The sequence below is a fragment of the Ambystoma mexicanum genome, chromosome 4p (assembly GCF_040938575.1).
Source record: "Ambystoma mexicanum isolate Mex_15411 chromosome 4p, UKY_AmexF1_1, whole genome shotgun sequence".
Taxonomy (NCBI): Eukaryota; Metazoa; Chordata; class Amphibia; order Caudata; family Ambystomatidae; genus Ambystoma; species Ambystoma mexicanum.
The window spans coordinates 900161109-900187595 of NC_090927.1; the positions used below are offsets into that span (position 1 = coordinate 900161109).

The window sequence follows — 26487 nt, forward strand, 5'->3', positions numbered from 1 at the left end:
ATACCAGGGGGTGTGTCTGGTAGAATTCAGCATACCCACCTCTTTAGAAAATACATAAATAGAGCTATTTTAGGACCTAGAAAGACACACACATTCACCCACCAACCGATTGCTGGCAGAGCACTTTGCAAGAGAAATCCATATTCCAGACTCCAGAAGTGTGAAAGCAGAAAGGCCCATTTCCAAAGCTGAACCATTCTCAGCTTGGCCTTTACAAATCCAGAAACCAGATTTTACCCCAGACCTCTAAGGGGAACAAAAGAACAGCCTGGCTGTGCTGTGCTGCTTTCTTGCTAAGAATTCTTGCCAGAATCCAAAGATCCAACTCAGTAGAACCCTGCTGTGACCAGATAGCTGCGCACCAGAACCCAAACCCGTCGGATCCAGTCCAGTCCCATCGTGCGGTGTCCAGAGTGTCTTGCTGATTGCGGAACCAGAGCGCCTTGAGTCCAGTCCGGTGTGCTAGCAGAATTCCTGTCCAGAAAGTATCCGTGACCAGATCCCTGACGGGTCCATTCCAAACATTATTAGTGAGTATCCATAGCATAGGATTGTCACTAGCATATGTATTGTCTATAAGTAATCCTATCCAAACCCATTCTCTTACATCCAGAACTGTATTGCTAGAAATCCTTTTGTTTTGCCTGAACTCTTTCTTTTACCCTATAGTCCTTTGTAATAGTAGTGTTAAAAACATCTTTGCGCTGCTATATATTCTGAAGAAAGGGGAGCGTCTCGGCAGGCCAAACCATCCAGTGATATCCTGGGCTGGTGGCTGCGCTGTCGTGTAGTTTGCATCTTCATAGTGTAAAAAACCTGGTTTGTAAATTTAAAAGCGCATTCTTATTTTGCTATTTTGACTCTTCCGGAAAAGAAACAGATCTCCACAAAAACCTTCATAACTTCTTCAACGTATATGCTTGAAGCTAACATCCTCAGCTTTCCAACGAACCCGAAACCGCATCCCAACTCCTCATAGTTAATCCGCAATCGCGCTTACTGCGCGCGGAAACATTTGCCGCAAATTTTTCTTTTGGCTCAAATCTATCACGTGTTAAATAGCTGTTCATTGCATCCGACCTCAGAATTAAGTTTTCAACCTGCTAGTTACTCAATAATCATTGCTAGTGTTTGTCTGATACCATACAAGCGGATCCCACTAGTATTGAAACAATTTTAGTGTATTAAATTCATTTTCAGTGTTTTTATCATTCATGCAAAGCCAACTTTAAACCATTTTTGACAAGTTTGCAATCATTCCTGTTTCTCTCTCTGTGTTTGCTGGGGGGAAATTGGGATTGATACTATTTTGTTGACTTTTGTATTCCTGAAACCTGTTTTCTCTCCTTCCATCTCTTTATATCGCATATTGGGAGGGGGGGATTGAGTAGTGTGCAGGGGGAAAGAGTAATCACATTGCATTTTGTTTGAACCCACACCAACGTATTATTCTCTTCTGCATTCTTTTTCCTATCATTACTCTGTGTGATTAAAGAGATTTATTGTGACATCACCCCTTTGGTGATCATTGTATAACCATTAAAATAGTGTGATACATATATTGTGCAAATGCATAAAATAAATATTTTTTACTTTGCAAAACAGCCTGCTTCCCGATTCAGTGTGACCGGGGGCGGGGCGGGGGGGATTCAAAGAGAGGGGCGTGATATAAGGGTACATTATTCAGAAATAAAAGAACTTATAGACATAAATAATTAAGGTTTTCAGCTATGCATCACACGCTAGGCATTGACTTAGGTGACGTGCCGGGTTGCAATCACTTAGTGTCACGGAGACTGATTTAATCTGTGGCGATTAACTTGTAGGGCCCCGTTTTACACGAAAAAATGTAATGCCTGAACATTTTTCTGTGTGTAGTAAAGGTTCAAATGAATCTTTCTTTGATTTGGCGGTGTGCATTTCTATTTGTGTTGCATTGGTTTTAAGCAAATAAAAACTCTTGTTTTAAAGGGGAACGGGGAACTTGGCTTCATCTTCAGTAGGCCTGCTCTTTCTTCAGTAGCCCTTCTCTGTGTGTGTCGCATAACAGGAATTCAAATGCTGCAACAATTTTTCATTGGAATATATGTGGAAAATGACTAGTGGCAAGACACTTTTATAGAGCAAAAAATATATACAATACAAAATAAATGTGGATAAATGAAATAAAACATGTAGAAAAAAGAACTGCTAAACAGGAGCATTATTCATAATGTATTATATACATATTGTTAGACGGGCATGGTGACAAGAGATACACAGACTCACAAAGTAAGATTTCAAAACCTTTAACGTTTCAGGGTTGGTGTAATACCTAACTAGCCCTAGCTCTAAATTGATGTTTCCCTGAAATTATGCTTCTAAGGGCTGCCGGTGTCTGAAAAGTCCAAATAAAAAGTCTGCTGTGTCTAAACCTGTGCTTGCCCTCACTCTACACAAAAATGTGTTGGGGGATCTTTTGTGAAAAATGTAAACTATTGGTTCAACAGAAAAATTGGGAAACCAAGGTTGGTTTCTGTGGTTTTCTTGCCAGACCTGAATTTAAGCTTATCAAAATGAGTTCATTCAAACACAGCTGCTTACAAGACCTTTGCCACAGGGTCCTTGCAGTGAACTCCAATACCTTCAGTGTCTTTGAGTTCTTGGGGCCCTTCCCCAAGCTTCACTCCTTTCAACTCTATAAAACAAACCAATAAGCCTCCATCGTAGCCAAGCCTCTCAGGGTTCTCTTCCACATGCTCAGGTCCCTTCCAGCTTTCTGACAAAGTCAATTTTATCAGGATGTACTTTCATTTCTTAAGTAATCCTCTACGGGTTCCCCTCCCCAAGCACAGGCGTCTCCCAGCTTTCAACACAAAACAAAATATATCACAGTTCCTCTTTGGTTTCTCATGCCTTTCCCTAGGTTTAGGCCTTTCTAATTCCAAACACAAAATCAGCTGGTCAGAATATGCCTTTTTCTTATTTTACAGTTTTAATTTACAGTTTTTCTTACATGCTCTTCTCATGGGGTAGAATCAGAGGCTTTTGAAAACTGCAGGTTTGCTTGCTTTTCCTCAGCACGACCACTCTGACCCTTTGCCCCTCCATTTATTTCTCACTTGCACTTTCCTTGGTACCTTTTATCTTCAGGGGTTTATTGTGCATGCTTAAATTCTTTTATTCCCTTAAAATTTCAGGTGCACTGCTGTGCCTTTTGTACCTTCCTGTTTAGTGTGCTTCCTGTACCTTTCTGTTTCACTCACTTGGGTGTTTGGTTGTGCCCACTTTGACTTCTTTTCCTTCTCTGTGCTCACTCGCACCTTTTCCTTACTTTTCTTTCAGGCCGCTTGCCCACTCTTGACTTTCTGTGCCCTCTCCCTTTCCTTTTACTTTGCTTCTGTCCGCTTTTAACTTTGCATCCGGCTGCTTGCCCTCTTTCAAATCTGTTTACTTTCTTTCCTCATATTTTTGTTGCGCTCGCATGCACCGTTTACTTGCTTTCTTTCTACTTTCTGCTTCTTGCTTTCTGCTTTGTGCTGTTGTATCAGTCTTGCTTTTCCTCCCTTTCCCGCTCCAGCCACCAGCACACATTCCCGAGTTTCTCTCTCTGTCATGCAAAACTCAGGGGCAGAGTAGCGCTGGCGAACGGTCTCTCTGGGATGTTTTGGGTCGAGGTCCGGGTCTCGCCACCTTCCCCTCAGACACCCATGGGCCCGGTACACAGCCAAAGGGAATGAGCACTCACACGGACTCTGCCAGCAGGGTCCCAGCTGCCTCACTCTGCCTCTCAGGAGACATGGCTCCCCAGCCACGCTGCAGCTCACACACTGGGCCAGTGTTGCAGCATGCCACTCGCCTCCGGATCCTCCTTCCTGCAGCCCCCAGTTTCGTGGTTTCTCTGGTCCAAAATGCTTCTCCAGCTCGCTCATCCATCGGTGTTAAACCACACCTTTTATAGTGAAAAAAACAGTCAAGTGGAGTTGGGTGCAAATGGTCATTAACTGTCTGACTCTTTTAGTGGGACTGCTTGAGCTCTTTCTAGGGTAGGTTGCCCTTACTATCCCCATGTTATTCGTATGGGTAAACTTTACTGATCTTAGTTGCCTCTTCCTCGTCTCAGTATTTGTTGGAAATGGGGTGGGGAGATGGGGTGAGATTGGAGACCACAAAGGCTGAGGGAGAGTACATTGGGGCTTTTTTGGGACTGGGAGAATACCATTTGTCGCCCTTCAGCATCCTCCTCCCAATCCCTCGTAACCCTCCACTCAGGTGATCCTCCCTCGCTTGTCTACCGCCATGGTCAGGATCCAAAAGTGATGGCCCTTCCCTGGCCACCTGAATGGAAGATCCTGAGGGAGGGAGGGAGGGAGGGAAGGAGGGATGGGGTGGGTGGGGGAATACTGTCCGGTTTCTCACAATATGTAGTACAGGGGCTGGAGTTGAGGGGGGTGGAGAGAGGTGAGTGTGTGTGTGATCTTGAGATGTGCTTTTAATTTGATACCCTTTTTGTTTGCCCTCTACTTTGATTCATACAAGACATGAAACGTATACTTTTTAATTTTGCAACTCCGTTTCTCATGAGTATGGGGTGATACATATGGCATAAGTACGTCCTTTGCATACGTGAGACTAGAATATGTTTGAAAATTGCCACCTGTTTCAATGTGCTAGGTTTGCTATATATTGAATTCTATCGGAAAGCAGCCCCCCTATGTTCAGCAAAGAGTTCGTGCAACTTCATTAAAAGCAGAAAAAACGCAGCTGTAAATATCGATGGTTTGAGTAAGCAAATTCAAGTAGCTCAGTTTTTTTTACAATTCTTTTTCTAATAACGATTTTGTTTCCCAGGTGCACTGCTGCATGATGAGAAACCAGAGACAGCGACCCGCGGAGCATTCAAATGCAGGGCTTCACCGGCTGTTCTGTTGCGCAGCTGGAGACGTGTCCGTTTGAGTTAAAACAAGGTAAATGCAGTTCGCCGCTTGCCCCTGGGGGCCGTCGAACAACCAGAAGATTTCGTAAACCTGCCTTTTGCATGACTCTAATGAAATGTGCAGAGTCTTCACATTTATGATCTGTCTGAATCCTAGATATTGAAATGGTGGCTGAAGTGACAATTGTGCGTTCACCTTTTCGGGCGTTTTGATGGCACAGCAGGAAGCAGTTGCATTGTTTGGTTTACTTTTTGAGGGTGATTTCGGTCCTTTTAAATACACGAATCCACTGTGAATATCACAATCACTTCTGCTTATTCTACAAGGCTGAGGAAGAGATGGTAGTATTTATTTTCTTAGATTTTTTAGAAAATAGGATTTAAGTGTTCTCGCGTGCTGTCTCTCACTATATATAAAACATAACATGTGTATGATATGTCTTCTTCGCATCACCAAGGGGCACAGTAGTTTTTCTATCACCTGGAGTTTGAATCGATATGTGGTCTTATTGAGAGTTTCTATAGCACCTAATCACACTCGTCCCCCAACAATTTAAATCCAGCTGCAACGTGAGTGTAATCATTACTGCAGATCACCTTTCAGTTGTTTAGTGGAACGCTGTAGTTAGATTTCTTTGTAAAGACCAGATGGGGATGGAAGAGTTCCACTGCTTTATATCTAGCAAGGAAAGCGGGTTGTCACTTGTATCAACCCTCCTAGATGCAGGGGATTGTATAGAAAAAGTTATGGGACACGGTTTGGTCTTTGCAAGGGCCTACGTTTGAATACTTTGGGCGGCGGAATTACATGGCTTTGCTGAGGTAAGGATTCAGGTTAATCAACTTCCCTCCCTACTTATGAACTGCTACCTGGGCCGAGAAAAAGAGCCCACTTGAAGCTGAGGGGCCCAGACGGGGTCAGAGCTTCACAGTACATTACATAAGTTTATTTGTAGAGCAAACGTTCCCAACTGCTGGGGTATCTTGGAGCTATGGACAGATAACAGGCGTGTGATACCCAACTCAACAGTACTCATTTTATCTACCTTGGAAGGATGTAAGGGTGAATGGCCCTACCAGGATTTGAAAGCTAGAACTATGAGGTCAAACGCAGCCTTCTGTACTGGATGCATTAGTCCACTGAGTTACAGAGGCATAGCTAGGCTTAAAAAAAAATAGTGTGCATGTGCCATAGTTTGGTGAATGTGCTTATGTGTAGGTTTCTACATGGTGTGCATGCCCGGGAGGAAAAATGTGGGGTGAAGTGCCCGGCATGTGTATGTGTACATGGTGTACGTGCAGGGGGGTTAAAGTGTCTGGCATATGTGGATATTTGGCATGTCCAGTTAGTGTGGGAGGCCACCACAGGGCTTCTGTAATGACCCTTGCTGATATGCCTATCGAGTCCCAGAAACGTTCTCATCGGTAACACGAACAGCCACAAGTGTGCTTTGAGGACTAAGCCATGGTTTGGGTGCAAGGTACTGTGAAGCATTTTGGATGACTGATGGATTTCAAGCTCTTGATGCAAAATAAGACCCTAAACTGAATGTTATTTGATTGGGTCTGAACTGTTTGTCCACTTTTCTAACAACATATCCCAACATTTTGAGGGGCATGTTGGGGTTTTAAAAGATGCCCCTTTACCGTTACTGTCCCATGTGTCTTGTTTGTACATTCAAGTCCAGTCATGCAACACTGCAGCTAATTTAGCCTGGTTTACAAATACATGGATGAATGTTTTGTAATGCTACATGCTCCTCCTAACTGTTTACAGCTGTAGCACTCCCTTCATGGACTTTCTTTAACGACTTTTCTGCTTTTTGCCAGATAATGAGGTACGTTCTTTGGGTTGCGGGTGAACATACACCACACAATCCAAGTTGAGCTACACTGCTTTTCAATGTAAGTGAGACTTAGCTGCAACAATGTAGCAACAGTGTATAGTTCTCTAAGAAGAAAAGTTATTTCCTGATTTTGCCCCATGCCTCCAGACAGACTGTTGGCTTTGCTGAGATAAGGAGTCCGAAACCCAAAACTCTTCAGAGGATTTATTAAAACTAAACCAGCCTACATCATTCCCAGTACTTCATGCTTCACATTGTTGCGGTACACAGTGATAATAACGAACAACTTTTTAAACGACTCTAAAATAACGAAATATACAGGATGTTTTATTTAAAATATATATGGGGGTGTGCTAAGGGAATAACACGGGTCAGGAGGTTGGGGTGGGGTTATGGACCTAGGGAAACAGGGTTGGGGCAGACCAAATAAAAAGAAAATCCGTATTTTTGTTATTTTGGGGTCGTGAATTTTTGTTTGTTATTCCAGTTTTCGTTTTAATTACATGGAACCCATTGCTGCCACTTCAATCTTTGCCTGCAGAAGAGAAGACAAAGTTAAGGCAGAATTCTGATGCGTTTAGATGTTGTCTAGTCAACAAAATAACCACAGAACAAGTTTTACATGTTGTTCTGCGGTTAATGTATTGGTTTGAGAAGTCCCCTTTTCTGGATCCACCATCAGGACAAACCATTTCATTGACAAATGCCCCGTTCAATAGTGTGAGTAATAATTTTTACTTTGCTTTACTGGTTCTGGTTTCGGTTTCGCATTAGCCCAAAACAAGTGTCATGGAGCGCCGTTTGGATGGACGCATGCAGTGATATGGCCACCGAGTTCCCCCTGACTGATGCCGCCCCTTTTCATGCAATGCATGCAGCAATCCTGGGGACACCAGTAGACCCTTTTGCACAACGTGACCAGCGAGCTCACAAACCTGACGTAACATCATGCAAGCGTGTTTGCCGAAGTCCTTCCCCCTAATATAAAAGAACTTCAGCAAAGGTGCTCGTGTGACATGTCAAGCCACCTTACTGGTCTGAGTAGCAAGCAGTAGTGCAGCGCTTTAGGGTTACAGTCAAAATTGTTAGCATCGTCTCCCTTTTAAAGTTCTTGTGCTTGTTTTACATGATGCTGTGCTGTAAGGGTCTGAGTTCAGAAGTGGCTTCACAAGCTGCTGTAATTCCACTACATGTTTTTTAAGCATTTCCTCCTCCGATGCATGTGGGGGCGTCTCCAACTACGAGATACCTTTTCATGTAATGCGTCCCATAGAAATGTAATTCTTGTGCTCCATTTGTGAAGACTTTGAGCCTCATCGCGACCCTGGCGTTAAGCCTTAAAAGTCGCTGTGATGGATTTTCTGCTGCAAATATCGCTCTGCTGGGTCACGAGCCGGCGTAAATACCGCCGAATGTATAACAGCCGGCGCTATTACAGCCGGCGGAATCTGCGCCAATACAAAGAAGCGCAATTACTGCTGCATCACAAGTACCAACACAGCAGTATTGGTGCCGAAATACAGCACTAATACTCCAAAAACACGGCTTAATTACCTTCAACCTCCAGGTGAAGGTAAATAAATATGGGTGGCACAAATGAAGCCACAGGTGAACACAATCCACTCAAGAGGGCTACATAAGGCAAAGGCTTCCCCAAACACAGTTCCCAACACCATGCTGCTAGTACGCTTTGCGAGATGGGACATGCAGCTGCTCATGCTGTGCCTGGAAGTACAGAGGCAGGACAACCAGCCCAGGGCACACGGAGGAGGAGGAGGAGGAGGAGGATGAGGAGGAGGATGAGGGGGAGGAGCCAAGCAAGGCGTTCACCAATACCCAGGGTCAGGCCCTCACCCTGGACCCTCACTGACAGCCAGTTGATCTGTACTGCTTCAACAGGCAGATCACAAGTGAGCTGCACACCACAATCCAGGGCGACATAGGGAGCAGGATCAACATCAGGTCAGCTGTGCCCCCACTGCTAAAGCTAGTGTCTGTCCTGCAATTCCTAAGAACTGGCTCATTCCAGCACTGCGTGGCCATGCTGCACGGCATGGCATGGCATAACCAACATTCTGTGCAGTGTTAGTCCAGGTGCTGGATGCCCGCCTGCGGCATGTCTCATGCTATATCTCACTGGCCACCCCCCCATCACAGGTGCACCCCATGAAGGCACAGTTCCATGCTGTTGCACAGATGCCAAATGTCATTGCAGCGTCAGACTGCACCCATGTGGTGGTGTTGGCCGGCCCATGCCCACAAAGCAGGGTACCACAACCACTCGTTGAACGTTCAGGTGACCGGTGATCCCAACCTCTACATCACCCACTGGTGTGCCCACTACCCTGGTTCCACCCAGGACGCCATGGTCCTACAGAACAGTACGCTGCCTGCATACACGGAGAGGCACAGAGGACAATGGACGTGGGCAGTGGGTGAGTAAACGCGTCAGCACACAGGCACTGCAATGCATCCAACCACATGGGGGGTGTGTGTGCACAACTGCACAATACATGCCATGACAAGTCAATGTGCAAGTTGAACCTGCCCACCTTCGGCACCAATGTCGCAGTACAGCCCACAGAATGTGTACATGTCGGACACGCCTGGATGAATACGCTGATGCACACACAGTAGGGACTACCAACGCACACATGAATACAAGTACCCCAATGCAACCTGTTTGATCCATAATCAATGTCACACAAAGTGTCATCCCACAACAATACCCCTGCTAGTAGCACAGCCAAGTACACATGTACATTCAGCCTTCAATGCAGACCAGCTTCCCCCAGAAGTCTATGGAGGGCTGATAGCTAATCCATCAGGCCACATGCACAAGAGAAATACACTGGCACAAGACGGCCACCATGTCAGTCTGACATGGCAACAACACAGACGAGACATCAGCTGCAAGGGAACAAGGAGCATGTTGAGAAAATAGGATGGGTGAGGCGAGTGATACAACATGAACAAGCATAGAATACGACACCTGCCTCGCAATGTAGCCCCATATGCATGATGCCCTTTGCCCTGATGCTCTGAAAGGCCACCCCCACACAATACACTTTGATTCATGGCTCTCCCTCTCTCCATGCAGGTGATTCTGGATAGTCGCAGCTGCCCTGGCTCATGACCCCTGTGCAGGATCCACAGACCTCACAGGAGTTGGCCTACACTCACGCTCACAGCAGGACCCGTGTCTGTATAGAGCGAACCTTTGGCATCCTGAAGGCCTGTTTCCGCTGCCTGGACCATACAGGAGCTGCCCTAATGTATAAACCAGAAAAGGTGGGGAAATTCGTACTGGTGTGTGCCATGCTGCACAATATCTGCCTCCAGAGGAATTTCCCTCGAGGAATTTCCCTCTGCCCACTAATGTGGACATGCCATCCCAGAGGATGAGGATGCAGTGCCTGTGACGGAGGTGTCTGCACGCATTGCTATAGACGACGTCTGGGACAGATGAGTGGCTTGCTAGGAATTGATGGACAATTTTTACTAGGATATTCACATGGCACATACCATGCACCACTGTGTCACACTCACATTAATAAACACCGTCACAATCAGGAATGTCCTTGCATTGATGAAGTTTAAGTGTTTTATTTTGTAGTGCACAAACTATCCCTCCTCCCCACCACCCCCACCCCAACAGACTAGCCCCCAACAGCACCCCAACACTCCCCCACCCCACCCTCAACAACGCCCCACTTCACTATCCCCCCACTCCCACAACACCTCAACACAGTATCCCCCCCCACCCCACCCCAACAACACCTCAACATGCCCACTGTGGGCAAAGTGGGACACTGTCACTTGCATGGCCTCTTCACCCTCAGGGCTGCCCCCAAGTGACTTTGGGCACAGATGACGCTCAGACTTGGTGTGCTGGGCAACAACCCCTCAGTGGGTGTGGCAGAACTTGAGGGTATGACCCTGGCCCCCAGATGTTCTGCAGGGGGAGTTCCATACTCTGCTTCATGAATTCCGCAAATGCAGAGATACCCTCAGTCAGCTCCCTGACATTCTGGCCATTCAGTCAGTGCGGCAGTTGTTGCAGCTGCCTGTGCCCGGTTATGCTCCATGGATCCGACAATCTTGCGCGTTGCTCCCTGCAAGTTGCCGCCTCTCCATGTTGTCCAGCCTCTGTAGTCTGGAGTAGCTCGGTGGTGGTTGGGAAATGGGTCGGGGGCTCTGCAGAGTCAAGGCTGTAGCACGAAGAGCCATATGAGGGGGTGTCCATGTCAGGCTTGTGTGTGTGGGCACGCTAGCAGCAAGGTATGCTGTCAGGGCTGTGTGGTCCTGGATCGCCCTGTGCCTATTGCTGGTTTCCTCCTGGGTGCCATCGGCACTCCTGCCAGCAGGTGTGTCCTCGGTCATAGCTACTGCAGCTGGCTGTAGCTGGTTTGGAGTTGGTCCCGGTGGCATGTGGAGTTGGCTCAGGGCCTGCGCTGCCAAGAGCAGGTTTGGTCTGGGGCCAGGTGTCCCATGCTGGGACTTGTGCTTCATCATGACATGTGTCCAGCTTTCAGGGGTGGTAGTTGATGTTGAAGGGCTGGAGGCACCAGTTGCTGATGGGCCTTCCTCATCTTCCTCCTCGGCCTCGTCCTGAGCTGCCTGAGTGCCTGTAAAGAACAAATGACATGCTGTCAGATATGGTACATTCACATGGGTTGGCATGCATGCTATTGAACAGAATGACACCCCACCCATGTGGCCAGATGTGCATAGTTTCTTGTGCGAAATTGCATGTGGCCACAGCATTGTGGGAATGGTCGCAGATATGTATCTGTGACCCATGGGCAGGTGGCCTTTGGCCCTTGTACGGTCAAGGCGGACTGACCATGCAGGGGGCCCTGCAGGCTCAAGCTTATTGTGGCATGCTCTCATGAGGTCATACAGGGACAGCCTTTGTTTTAGCTGCACATGTGACTGTCGTATGTGTACATGCCCCACAGCCTCTTCCCCCGGTGACACACCCCTTGTTGGAGTGGGTATAGTGGATTTGTCTTTGGCACTGCCATGGCTCAATGGGATGTTGCTGTACAGCCAGCAGTGGTGCTGTCTTGTTTTGTGTTTGGCTTGCCCTACCCATGTAGGTGCATGTAGTCGTACACCTCCATAGGGCTCGTCTGCCATGCCAGCATGGTGCTGGCCAACTGGGCCCGCAATATGTTGTGACAACTTCACAGTGTCGTGGATGCTCGCACACCACGCTCCTGCTGGCACGGAGAGTGCCAGCAAGGGAGTGGGGTGCATTGCACTTGGAATGGCCGCTTGCCACACCTTCACAGACCAAAACCGCTCAGGGGGGCTCCTCTGATTGCCCGGGCCAGCTGACATATGCCCCTGTCCATTGCATCATTTTATGCTAAGGCTAACATTTATGGATGGTTACTTGCTGTGTGAATTGCAGGGGGGTTGTGGGAGGGGGGTGTTGACTCACCTTCTGGCTGCTGGCACCCGACTCCCTCCATACCCGCCAGGACTACAATACTGCTGCACTTCTCCTCCCATGGTGTGAGGATTAGGGGCTCAGTGGTTCAACTTCCTGTTGCCATGGCCTCCTGCTCGTGGTGTGAGAGGAGTCCCTGTACCCTGACCCTTGGGTCGTTCCATCTTTTACAGCAGTCTTCTGCATCACGAGGGACACTGGCTAATGCAGTTACCTTCTGGCTTCTTGCCAGCCAGATGGCAGTTTTGCGCTGTCCTGAGGTTTTGCGCTACCATCTCCCATACAGCTCCTTGCAGTGTCCTACAACCTCATCTGTGAGGACTTCCAGCTCTCTTGCTCCTGTGACATGTTGCCAGTGCCTTTTAGGGTCAGACGGCTGCAGGAAGTGTGCGATTCAACATGGATTGAATTTTTAACGATGGCTGCTGCCATGCTTCCCGTTCCGGTGATGATGCTATTTCCTCGGGCTGTCGGTCATCAGAAGTCTCATGCGTATGTGATCTCCACTGGGCCCGCAGTCCATCGATCCAAATGCAAGTATCATCAATCTGCTTGCATGTTTATTTACATTTCTATAGCCCATCTCTCTTTCATCTGATTATGCTCTTGAGCAAACATTTCTTTAAACTAATCCACTGGAAAGGCTTTTGGTAGGACCAGTTTGGACTCCTTTGCCCGAGTACCCTCACCTAGTCAGGAGGTGGTGAGAGAACCTCTAATCAAACTATTTGAGGATGAAGGAGCAATCCACAGCCAACCCTAACACTGATGGGCTGAGGTAGCTGAGAGGACTCCAATTCCTGTCCCCACTACTTGTTCTAGCATCTGTCTTTGCAGTACAACCTTTTCTCAGTACAGCCTAGAATGTACCAAGTGAAACAAGATCAGAGCGCGTTACACCAACTGGAGAGCATCCCTTGAAAGCCCTATACGATATCCCCAGGCTATGCCGTAGCAGGTAGAGACACCCCCTCCAGAATCCCTAACTGTTGGCGGTTCAACACAGATGCCGGAGATCCAGCAGGGACAATGAGCGAGAAGCTGGGTAGCTGCATGCTGTGAGGGAAGCTTTGCAGCACTCGCCGGTGCCAGCGGCATGGCAGTACTGCCGGCAATTCATCTAGACCACAAGAGACTTAAGATGGCTGAGACCCCAAAGGACATGAAACTTCCCACCAAGGACCCAGGTTGAAGGCCCTCTAATGCGAAGTAGGACAATCGTCAATCAGGGCTGCCATTGCTGATTCGCACGTGAAGAATGTTGGTGGAACAGTCCGTTTTTTGTAACCATTGGTAACGATAATCCTTCCGGGTGGGGAAGATGGGGAAAGGATTGGCCAGGAATAGTGGTCCAATGGAAACACAAAGAGTATAAAAGGGGTCAACTGGAAATGTGGGTTGTTAGGAGGTGGAGGAGGAGGAGGAGGAGGAGTTGGAGGCAGGCCAAGAGACTGGGATAGAGTGGGGGAGGGAGGGAGGGAGGGAAGGAGGGAGGGAGTGAGGAGGAGAGGGAAGGGAGGGAGGGAGGGAGGTGGGGGAAGGAGGGAGGTGGGGAGGGAAGGGAGGGAGGGATGGAGGGAGGGATGGAGGAAGGGAGGGGTGAAGGAAGGAAGGGAAGGGAAGGATGAAGGAAGGAAGGTGTATTAGTGTGGGTTGGGGATAAAAGCAGAGCGAGACAAGGAGGCACTGACAGCATTAGAAAAAAAAGTAGATGCAAGCCTGCCTGTGGCTGCGCTGCACTTTCATACCCACCCTCCATGACTAACCTTTTGATTTTTGTCTTGGAAATCTAGCTCCCCCACTGTTTTGAAGTTAACATCTGGGACTGGGGGCTGTTAGAGCAGAGTCATGCACCCAAATGCCAATTAACCATGCAGCTCAACTGTGCATTGTCTGTGCTCTGTCCCCTTCCTACTGCTCATGCTACCAACAAACTTAATTCCTCATGTTTGCCTTCATTAGGATCACCCCAAGAATCAGACTTTCCCACTTGTATATTTAACTGGTTGAGAGAAAGCATGAGAATGGGGCAGGTGGGTCCTTGGCCTGCCACCTTCTCACAAGTTGCCTCCTTTGACCAGGGGCAGATGATATTTGGGAGTGCATCCTGCCAGCCGCTCCCAGCCCAGCGACATGGAATTGTCAATATCGGAACATTTGCTGATGGGGGCTCGGCATAAAAAGATCTGATGACCACTTGTTTATTATACGTGGAATGTTTTTACCAGGACAGCAGTGCTAAATAACTTCAGCAAACTCATTTTCCATGGCAGGTATGTCTTCCTTTTATGGCACCAATTTGGGGATTAAGAGGACTGTTAACATTTTAAAGTCTAATTTACAAAATCATGTGAATAATGAATCACTAAACATTTTGGTAAACCTGTCCCCTTAATGCAATATTGTTACTGCACACCGTCGGGTGCATTTAAAGGCCCCAAACAGAAGTCCCTTTCCCATCAATGGCAGGCATTTAAGCACTGAAGCAAGAACGGCCTGACTTTTGCTTTTGTTTTTCAAGTAAAGTTGAAGAGCCATGTGGAAAGGGGCCTACCTCGACAAGTCGTAGTTTAATTTACAAAAGGAGGAATGAAAGATCCCTCTGACATGGAAAGCAGGATTTTTAAACATTGAAAGCAAAAACGGCCTGCAGATGTGTGTTCAAATAAAAACGGCTTTTAGAAAATAAAACTTGAAAAAAATATCACTGCTCTCAAAAAAATGTCAGGAAAACAAAACATGATGTGTGGGTTGACAAAAGCAATGTATATTATGTTTCACCTTCAAAACTCCAGTGATATTTGAAGAGCCAGTTTGTCTTCATGGAAAAACCTGTTTCTGGCTGTGGTCAAAACTTCACAAAAGAAATCCTCCACTTCCAGTCTGGATGTCGCATCTCCCATATAATGACCGCCACAATAAAATGTGCTGCTGAAGGTGTTGAAATGCACCCTTGGCCGAAGCACGATTAATATGTGTGAAAAGAAAATGGGGGCTCCCACTTCAAAGAACAAAACAGAATTGTGGAGTACCAGGTAGTAGAGCGCTCGGGTATACCAGTCTGCTATGCTAATGTTTTTAAGATTGGGAGAAAGTGACTGCCGCAAACCTGTGGAACTGTAGGCTCCCCCAGCCTACTCTAGATAAGCAAAAACAAGACATGTTGTTCCATGGAAATACGCTGTCACAATCAGTTAGTTCGTGAGTAAAGATACATAAAATCCAAATTATTACAGTCTGTGTTTTAATGACAGTTCTACAGAAATATGCATGAATTTTGCCAACTTTGCCAACATGTGTTTCAACCCTTCCTGGGTCTTTTTCAAGGCAAGGCTGAGTAAATAAACAGTATAATGAATGGTAGCACACATTGGTTATACCAGTGAAAACGTGATAATAATGCGATGCAAAGGAAGATAAGTAAAATGAGGAAATGTAAGGGAAGAGAACCCATGTCGGATTTTGTGTATCTTTACTCACAAACTAACTGGACGTGACAGCGTATTTCTATAGAACAACACGTCTTGTTTTCACTTCAACAAGCAAACTACCAACTTCAAAGAGGCTCATAAAAAAACCTTTGGTCACAAGATGGCCAAGGGAGACGGATGGCTGGGCTGGATGACGCAGACCTCCCATTTGCTGGACATGAACATTCACAATTAATTTAAAAGGACTATTATCATTTGGGCCTTTTTCGCAGGAACCATACTGGGGATTGATTTAATTGTTGTACCTTTTTTAAATGTAATTTCCAGGCAATTTTGGGGATATAAAATCAAGGATGTCCGTGTGATCAACCTGAACTAACTCCCCTGGGGGAACTGACCAACCCAAGTACTCGGTAACCCGAGACATAAGGCGCTTAGATGACCACTTGTTTATTATACGTGGAATGTTTTTACCAGGACAGCAGTGCTAAATAACTTCAGCAAACTCATTTGCCATGGCCGGTATGTCTTCCTTTTATGGCACCAATTTGGGGATTAAGAGGACTGTTAACATTTTAAAGTCTAATTTACAAAATCATGTGAATAATGAATCACTAAACATTTTGGTAAACCTGTCCCCTTAATGCAATATTGTTACTGCACACCGTCGGGTGCATTTAAAGGCCCCAAACAAAAGTCCCTTTCCCATGAATGGCAGGCATTTAAGCACTGAAGCAAGAACGGCCTGACTTTTGCTTTTGTTTTTCAAGTAAAGTTGAAGAGCCATGTGGAAAGGGGCCTACCTCGACAAGTCGTAGTTTAATTTACAAAAGGAAGAATGAAAGATCCCTCTGACATGGAAAGCAGGATTTTTAAACATTGAAAGCAAAAACGGCCTGCAGATGTGTGTTCAAATAAAAACGGCTTTTAGAAAATAAAACTTGAAAAAAATATCACTGCTCTCAAAAAAATGTCAGGAAAACAAAACATGATGTGTGGGTTGACAAAAGCAATGTATATTATGTTTCACCTTCAAAACTCCAGCGATATTTGAAGAGCCAGTTTGTCTTCATGGAAAAACCTGTTTCTGGCTGTGGTCAAAACTTCACAAAAGAAATCCCCCACTTCCAGTCTGGATGTCGCATCTCCCATATAATGACCGCCACAATAAAATGTGCTGCTGAAGGTGTTGAAATGCACCCTTGGCCGAAGCACTATTAATATGTGTGAAAAGAAAAGGGGGGCTCCCACTTCAAAGAACAAAACAGAATTGTGGAGTACCAGGTAGTAGAGCGCTCGGGTATACCAGTCTGCTATGCTAATGTTTTTAAGATTGGGAGAAAGTGACTGCCGCAAACCTGTGGAACTGTAGGCTCCCCCAGCCTACTCTAGATAAGCAAAAACAAGACCTGTTGTTCCATGGAAATACGCTGTCACAATCAGTTAGTTCGTGAGTAAAGATACATAAAATCCAAATTATTACAGTCTGTGTTTTAATGACAGTTCTACAGAAATATGCATGAATTTTGCCAACTTTGCCAACATGTGTTTCAACCCTTCCTGGGTCTTTTTCAAGGCAAGGCTGAGTAAATAAACAGTATAATGAATGGTAGCACACATTGGTTATACCAGTGAAAACGTGATAATAATGCGATGCAAAGGAAGATAAGTAAAATGAGGAAATGTAAGGGAAGAGAACCCATGTCGGATTTTGTGTATCTTTACTCACAAACTAACTGGACGTGACGGCGTATTTCTATAGAACAACACGTCTTGTTTTCACTTCAACAAGCAAACTACCAACTTCAAAGAGGCTCATAAAAAAACCTTTGGTCACAAGCTGGCCAAGGGAGACGGATGGCTGGGCTGGATGACGCAGACCTCCCATTTGCTGGACATGAACATTCACAATTAATTTAAAAGGACTATTATCATTTGGGCCTTTTTCGCAGGAACCATACTGGGGATTGATTTAATTGTTGTACCTTTTTTAAATGTAATTTCCAGGCAATTTTGGGGATATAAAATCAAGGATGTCCGTGTGATCAACCTGAACTAACTCCCCTGGGGGAACTGACCAACCCAAGTACTCGGTAACCCGAGACATAAGGCGCCGATATGAAGAATCGGCATGAGTGCCAGGCTCCGGCCGACAAAACTCCACCACCGGAGAGGTGTCCAGTCCACTAGCATCATGCAGCGACTGCCTCAGGTCATCAAACTGGCTATGGCCCGTGATAAGGTCATCTGGAACCATAACCGGAACCAGGCCGCCATCAGAGCCTTCATCACCCTCTGAAATGTACTCCAGGCGGGGAGAGGAAGACCTCTGCGGACCAAAGCAGTGCCGGACCTTAGCCATAGCCTTTCTAGGGGCAAATCCCGTGCCACGGGGTCCCTCCGAAACCACCACCTCAAAAGGCGTCGAGGGCGCCGAACGAGTTGGCGCCGGCATTGACAGAAAAGGTGCCGACGTCGAGCGAATTGGCGTCGACGTCAGCTGCAGCGCCGCCAGCATCGACGGCGTTAACACAGTCCTCGAAGCCGGAGCTCTGAGCCTGTCTCTCGACAACCTGGGTGCCGACGGCATCAATGACCCCCTCGGAGGCAGAGCCTCGAGAGAAATAGTCGACGACCTCGGCGCCACAGGCGTCGACGTCTTCTTCGAAGACGGCACAATATCACGGGGTCTCGAGCGCGTCGAAGACCGGGACCTGGAACGGGCATGATGAGAATGGCTACCCTTGTCTGTGCGGGACCTCTCCCGTGAGCCGTGCCAACCACCCGAGCCCGAAGGCGTACGGGCGGTGTCTCTCGACCGGTGCCGACCGACCCCACTCGGAGGCGCGGACGGACCGGTGCCCTGCGATTCCAGAATCGCTTGCATCTGCTTCCCGAAGAAAGCCCATTCCTCCGGTGTCGCTTGCTGGGACGGATAAGCGACCCGTCGACGGGCGGAGTCCTCGGAAGAGGAAAGGAAGGCGACCTATCCGGCCGCTTCCTGGAATGCCTAGAAGAGGCGGAGGAGTGGCGAGACCAACTCGTGGAAGGAGACCCACCGGACTTCAGACGACGACGCGGAGAGTCACCCCTCGAGTCATCGGTCGAAAGCCCCGCAGACCTCGACTTCCGGGGTTTAGACACCCGGCCTACCGAAAGCTTCTTCTTGTGTTCCCGCAAGGCCTTTGCAGTGAGCGACTGGCAGTCGACACAGTCGTCTGTATCGTGGGCCTCCCCGAGGCACCATAGGCAGGGGTTGTGCGAGTCCGTGACCGACATCTTGGACCCACAGTCCCCGCAGTTCTTGAAGCCCGGACGCGGGATCGAAGATGAGAAAGACATCGCCACTAACAGGTCTTCACAACAAACCGAACAGGTTCAACGAACCGAGAATAGAAAACAGTCGAGTCGAGGCATACCGAGATTCACGAAGCGAACACGTTCGCAGAAAAAACTGAACTGAGGCTATGGGCGTTGTGCGTCCTACTTATCACATGGGGTGACGTCGGAGGAGGTCCTCGGGGACGGCGCATCGACATCATCGACGCAGGACGCAGACGCCAAAGATTTTCCGAAGCAGCACAGCTCTGGACATTACCTGTCATAGATATGGAATACGTCGTCGGACCATCCCATCGAAAGAACGTAACCAGGTAAGAAAATAACTTGTTCTTCTCCATGATCAGCTAAAACAGAAAAGAAATTTGGTATGGCAGTCGCTATTAAAATTATGAAGTTGAGATACATAACTAGTTTTTGCCAAAAAGTTTAAAGGAGAACAAAGGGGCAATTACAAAGGGGAATTGCCATATGGTGCTCCAAACCCCTAAACCAATCCTGACTTGGAGGTGGGGTTGAGGGGAGAGAGAGGAGTAACTGTCCAATCCTAGTGACAGGGATTATTGCAGAGTACGTCCCCAAGACTGTAAAATTGGTGATATCATTTCTTCTATATAAGGGGCACTGCACTAGGACAGGAGACAGACAAAAAAAACGGTGACAGAAAAAGAAAAAAGATAGGAAGACTGCTGAAACTTACCATCTGACAGCTGTAAGGAGACTGCTGAGAGTGCATCTGGGTGGAGCTGCCCAGATGCACTCCGCTGTTTAATGTTTCAGGAAAGCCAGCTGCATGTCAGGATATTCTGGAAAGAGGGCAGCGGTCTGGACACTCCACTCTCAAAGATGGCCTCCCGCTCTCCACCACAGTACCCAGTCAGCTTTTTCTAGGAAGGCCTCCAAGCTGACTGGGTACTGTGGTGGAGAGCGGGAGGCCATCTTTGAGAGTGGAGTGTCCAGACCGCTGCCCTCTTTCCAGAATATCCGGACATGCAGCTGGCTTTCCTGAAACATTAAACAGAGGCGTGCTATGAAAGTAGAACTAAGCCCTGGAAAACCAAAAGGTGGGCTTGTCGGCTTGCCCTGAATCCTTTCCCTTTATAGTGTGGAGGGGGCACTGTGTAGATCTTTAGCCTATATAACCAGAAATATTAATTTAATTAATTCCCCATTTGGCAGAACACTACGGGGTGAATGTTGTTAAAATTCAAAATTAACAAAGCCCACTTACCAGTGTGCACTGAAAATGATATCCAATAAATTAATTGGGTAATGCTTGTTGTCCAGCTGACCCGGACGTCTTTAGGGAAGAGGAGTGTCTTTGTTATTAAATCAGACCAACCTTGTTATCCAGCTTCTTCAACACAGGCCTTTTCAGTAAGTGGGGGGCCTGAAATCCAAAATTCCCCAAAGCTTTCATATTTTTCTGTCTCACTTAACGTGCACCAAAGCAAGGGGTGCGGGGTCTGGAAAACAAAGCGATAAATCACTGTGTTTATTTTAAACCAAAGGTTTGGGGTGAAATTATATTATTGATCAGTGCAATTACTTTGTGAAGTGAGATTTCCAGAAAGGGAAGAATTGTGTCTGTGTTTGTTTTAACTCACTTTTGTGATTTATTTATGCTGAGAGAATTTGATTATGTTGTGCCATGGATAAAGTGGTGTTTTTGATAATTTTGGTGCTAAATTCTATTACTGTTTAAATAAATACCAATATATTTCCTGCACACCTTCCTGGTTCTTGGCTCATTGTTAGCTCAGGGGAGAGGGATACAAGGGGCATGATATGTGTCTGAGATAGCGCTAAAAAAAGAATCTGTTGAACAATTTGTTGAATAACTATTTGAGTGGGGAGGGGAGGGACTCCCTTTGAGGCTTCTCAATAAACCATTACAACACAGGGCATAGCTGGAGCCAAGTTTTTATCAGCCCGTGAGCCCAGAGTTGTAGGATAATTTAATGCGTGCTTGACATTTAGGCATTTTCTTCACAAAGTATATCTAGAGCAATCATATATGCCTTTCATAGTCCTTATTACCCCACACATTCAAACTGTTATTTAAGTATTACCCACTCTCAAATAGGACGCACAGAAACTCAAAAACTGCGTTATTGTTTGGCCCAGACTGGTCTCAGTAGTCCTCGGCTGGTCTGGGCCAAAGAATAGCAACATTTTGGATTTCAGAATATGCAACAAATGTTCAAGTTGTCTCTATTGAAATGATTTGTCACACATTATTTTGATGGATTGTCCATAAACTTGGCTTGATGTTATTTGCCTGGTCAGCGAGCCCAGGCCTAGTTTCTTGAGCAGAATGTAAGTGACCAACATAAATAGAATTCTAGAAGGACAGCTAGGAACTACAGGCTTATTCCACTGATTGGGGTCGAGTGACCACTGATCTAAAACAAGAGCAAAGTTCCAGTTCTCTGTCACTCACAACTTCAAAATGCAATACACTCTATAATTGAAAGAAACCCAATTATAATGTTATGTTTGGTATTGCCACTCCTGCCTTCCCTTTCCATCCCCTGAGCTCCCCTGTGGCCCAGGAGAGGAGGGAGAGGGAGAACTATATAGAACATAAAAGAATACCAGGTTCCTGCCCTCGAAGCTACAGCAACTCAGAAATGGACACACAAACACAAAAAATACCGGGACTGCCATATCCCCCTGCTGAGATTACATTGCAGTTAATTGTGGATTCAAAATCCGCCACCATGAGCAGGAGGATACAGCATCCAGATGTTGTGGGTAAAGGGAAATTGTTTATAATTGCTTCCGAAGGAAACCACACACACGAACAAGATAAGGAGACTAGTCCGAGTTTCAAGGGCAGGACCCCCACACTTACTTTGACCTATGAAGAAAGAGTTTAGTTTTGGTATTCACTTACAGTACTGATCCCCTCTTTCGTAGCATGCCCAAGTATTAACAATGTTGCCATGAACTACCTCTATCCATTCCTCCTTGCGCAATACCATACACCCAGCCAACGCTGCAGCATTCTGCACGTAGTGTCAATCAGGCAACCTCAAATTAATCTCCAAAGCACAGTGCCGAAGGCTACCAAAAGGTGACGTCAAACACAACACGAACTACCCAGAGGTCTTCTGCCACTGTGTAGCCACACCACCACAACATACTCTGATGGACAACATTGCAACTGCACCGAAAAATGAAAGTATGTAATATACAGAGCACAACACAAAAGAAGTGACACAAAGTTACTAAACCAAAAGAAACAGTCAACATGGCTATTCAGCAATGCCAACAAAATGTATTCTGTCCACTCACACTATGGTTTAATTCACAATGTGCTTTTATTGCTATCTGTTTTCTCTTGCTTATTGATAAACATTCCTGATTCAAACCAAAATATTTATTTTTCATGTGCTGCAAAGTCAAATTTGCTGTATTTTTGGAGTTGCGTGCCGACTTCAAACCTATCCGACCTTTCAAGTCTCTCATTTTATGGCAGCCGAAGCCCTCGGGTAAACGATAGCTTTGTTTTTCATGGAAGACCATATCGGCACGCACCTGCACCTCTCTTTATTGAAATGTGGTTTTTGCAGCTAGCAGTTTTGTAAGATAAGAAAGCAAATCGTCCAAAAAACATGTGCCGTGATAGCAATGCACAGTAGTCCCCCCAGGATCAGTAAAGCAAAAAATGCAGAGAGAATCCCCGTGGAAGATTATTGTGAACACCGAATGAAAGCACGCTAGTAGCCTACCAGTGTGCAACACAAATCATCACCCTAGGTTTTTGCGGCTATCATTTTAAATTCAAAACCAATTCTATGTGAACAGACCCAAAGGACAGGTCTGTATCTCTGAGCACTATATAGACGTGTCCCGAAAAATAAAGACCCATCACTCATCAGCCGGGCGCTCCAGGAGAAGATCAAGGTTCCCCAAGCCATGCTTGCTCAGTGGCCTAGGATCATACAACAAGGCCATAAGGCCAGGCCCCCAAACAGCCTGCCCCATGGCCAGGCGCTACGGGCACCATATATCAACACTTCCGGACTCCGTATGTTAGGAGTGGCTTGTCAGAGGACGGCTGCTGCAGAATCCAGGCGGGTGGGCCAGTGAAGATCTCAAGGCGGCCCGGCTGAAGGCCGTGCTCTGGAGAGTGAACAAGAATGGGCAAGCATGTTCCCCAGCACTGCACGGGTGCATAGGCTAAAGGGGACCGGTTTCGTCCCCATGCTCCCCAAAGGGGAGCGGATGAGCACAGACAAGGAGCAGTGATGAATGTGTTGTCCCTCTGTCAGCGGGACACCACCTGAGAAGGCCATGCGCAAGGGGAGTGGTGATGAGTGAGGCGGGTGAAGAGTGTGGCGGTCCCCGCAAGCCTTGGGCCCACCGAGAAAATGGGTGAGTCAGCTATGCTTAACAACCTCTAGGGGATAGGATAAGCCGGATCAGTGACAGGAAAACCCCAGAAAGGCGTGCAAGTCACCATCCTGCCTCGGACACACCTTTATGGGTTATGCAGATGCTAGGGTGTAAAAGTGCTATAAACCCTCTAGTAATGGCTGACTTGGCTTCTGACCTATGCTCTGCCCAATATCCATGGAAGGCAGTAGGGAAGTGAGAAAACTAGCACCCTACAGGAGCATCGTGGAAGGAACCAACTGGGAGCGAATTTCCGCCAATCCTGCCAGGTTTGACTATGCTGGAGCTTCCAGAGGATTTGTGGCTGACTTGGCAGAAGGAACATCAGATGAGGCGTCCCCTAGTGTGCACAGCGGGCAGCCAGGCTCCGTGGAGGTGTATCTGGACAGTCCGGATTCACAAGGAGAGAGAACGAAGGACCAAGGAAAAATTCCTATGAGAGGCCACCTGTCCGCCCCCATACCAAGTGAGTAGAGCGGGGGGCACCCTCGCTAGTTGAGGTGGGGGTCATTTAATGAGCTATATAAGCGGCTCCACAGCGAGAGAAAAGACAGAGATGTCTTCAGATCCCTCAAGTGGAGCACCAGACTATACATGCAAGTACGTGGTGGATCCTGTAACAGTTTGAGAAACCACCCTCAACACAGGGAGTTCCTTCCCTCCTCACTCAGTGGTTATGCAACAAACAGTTTAACATATTCTTTTTTATTTTTTTATTTTTTAGCCCTATCTCAGACACATATCATGCCCCTTGAATCCCTCTCCCCTGAGCTAACAATGAGCCAAGAACCAGGCCGGTGCACGTGAAATATATTGGTATTTATTTAAATTAAAAGTAATAGAAATTAGCACAAATTTCAAAAACCACTGTATCCGTGGCATAACACAATCAACTTCTCTCAGCGTAAATCACAAAAGTGAGTTAGAAAGAACACAATCACAATTCTTGCTTCCTGCAAATTTCACTTTGCAAAATAATTACACTGATCAATAACAAAGGCACTTGTGCAATTTTGATTTTCCTGCAGGCTTAAAAGGGTAGCAGTATGATTTTATGATTGGTAAAAATACATACGGCCATTATAATTTCCCCCACACTTTTGGTTTAAAATAAACACAGGGTGATATATCGCTTTGTTTTTCAGAACACCCCATGCTTTAGTCTATGTTAAGAAGTCAGACAGAAAAATGTGAATGCTTTGGGGAATTTTGGATTTCAGACCATCTTACTGAAAGGCCTGTTTTGGGTAAGCTGGATAAAATGTTTGGACTGATTTAAGAACAAAGTCGCCCCTCTTCCTTAAAGAAGTCTGGGTCGGCTGGACAACAAGGATTACCCAATTAATGTATAGGGGATCGTTTTTCAGTGCACAATGTGAAGTGAGGTTTGCTAATTTAGAATTTTAACATCATTCATCCCGTGATGTTCTGCCAACTGAGGAATTAATGACATTAATATTTTTGGTTAAATAGGCTAAGGATCTCCACAGTTTTGCTCCCCCCACCCCCTTCCTACTATAAAAGGAAGGGATTCAAGGCAAGCAGACTCCCCCCGCCTTTTGGTTTCCCAGGGCCCAGTTCTACTTACATAGCAAGCCTCTGTTTAAGGTTCAGGAAAGCCAGCTGCATCTCAGGACCATCTGGAAAGATAGGGCAGGGGACTGGTCACTCCACTCTCAAAGATGGCCTCCCGTTCTCCACCATAGGACCCAGCCAGCATTGAGGCCTTCCTAGAAATTGACTGCTCCACCCAGAGGCACTCTACAATCTCCTCTGGTGTCTCCTTACAGCTGTCTGATGGTACGTTTCAGCAGCCTTCCTGATGGCAATTACAATATTGGTGGAAGTACCTTTAATCATCCCTGCCACTAGGATTGGACAATTGACCTTCTCTCTCCTCCCAAACCCAGCCTCCAAGTCAGGATTGGTTTAGGGGTTTGGAGCAACATATGGCAATTCACATTTGTCGTCATCTTTTGTTCTCCTTTCAACTTTTTGGCAAAAACTAGTTATGCATCACAACTTCAGAATTCTACTAGCAACTGCCAGACTACATATTTTCTGTTTCCGCTAATCTTGGGGAATTTGATAGGCCAACCACCAAATCTGTATCATGTGGCACGGCCATGAGGGACCTTTCTGCCATTTCCATAAAAAGCACACGAGTTACAAATATGTAAGTTATTAAGCATATCCCTAATATCAATTTCCACCCGCTCACCAACTCTCACATTAGGAACATTATCAGATCAGCCAGAAACCTAGTTTAACTGGCCCTTACAGTTCCCAGAGTCACAGGAAGAGGAATTTTATATCCCCACAATCGGCTGGAAATTACATTAAAAATGGTACATAGATGAAAACCAATCCACCTTATGATGGCTGCGAAAAAGGCCTAAATGATAATAGTCCTTTTAAATCAATTGTGAATGTTCATGTGGTACAAATGGTCCTGCTCCTGCTTCGGCCATTTGCTTTCACTGGGTCAGCCTGTACCTTTATCAGTCTCCTTTGTGTTGGAAGCTTACTCTTTGAAGTGGGTGCCCCATTTTCACACATATTAGGATGACTTTTCTTGAAGTCCCTGTTTTCAGAGCCAGCAGGTCTGGAGAACACAGAATTGCAACACCTTTAGCAGGACCGTTTTTATTGCAATTGGTCATTAGATGGGAGATGTGACATCCAGGCTGGAAGTGGGAGATCTCCTTGAGATGTTTTGCCATCACCCAGCAAAAGGGATGTTTGTTTCATGAAGACAAAGTGGCTCTTCAGTCACTGGAGTTTTGTCGGTGAAACATAATATACATTGCTCTTTGTCAACCCACACATGTTTTGTTTTCCTGACATTTTTCTGCGAGCAGTGATATTTTTTTCACGTTCACTTTTTCAAAAACCGTTTTTATTTGCACACACATGTGCAGGTCATTTTTGTTATCGATGTTTAAAAACCCTGTTTTCCACGTGACAGATCTTTTGATTCCTCCTTTTGTAAATTAAAATGCTGCTTGTCCATTGGTAATGACAGGTAGGCCCCTTTCTACATGGCTCTTTCATTTTAGGAAGGAAGGAAGGAAGGAAGGAAGGAAGGAAGGA

At 46.4% G+C, this 26487-nt stretch overlaps 1 protein-coding gene across 1 annotated transcript in view; it reads left to right on the forward strand.

The window, feature by feature from the left end:
• BACH2 (BTB domain and CNC homolog 2) overlaps positions 1–26487 on the forward strand; it is a 1375433-nt gene that overhangs the window by 287216 nt on the left and 1061730 nt on the right. The window contains exon 2 of the mRNA XM_069606473.1: positions 4831–4946. The gene's annotated coding sequence lies outside the window, so the exon portion shown is untranslated. The remainder of the gene's footprint in view (positions 1–4830; positions 4947–26487) is intronic.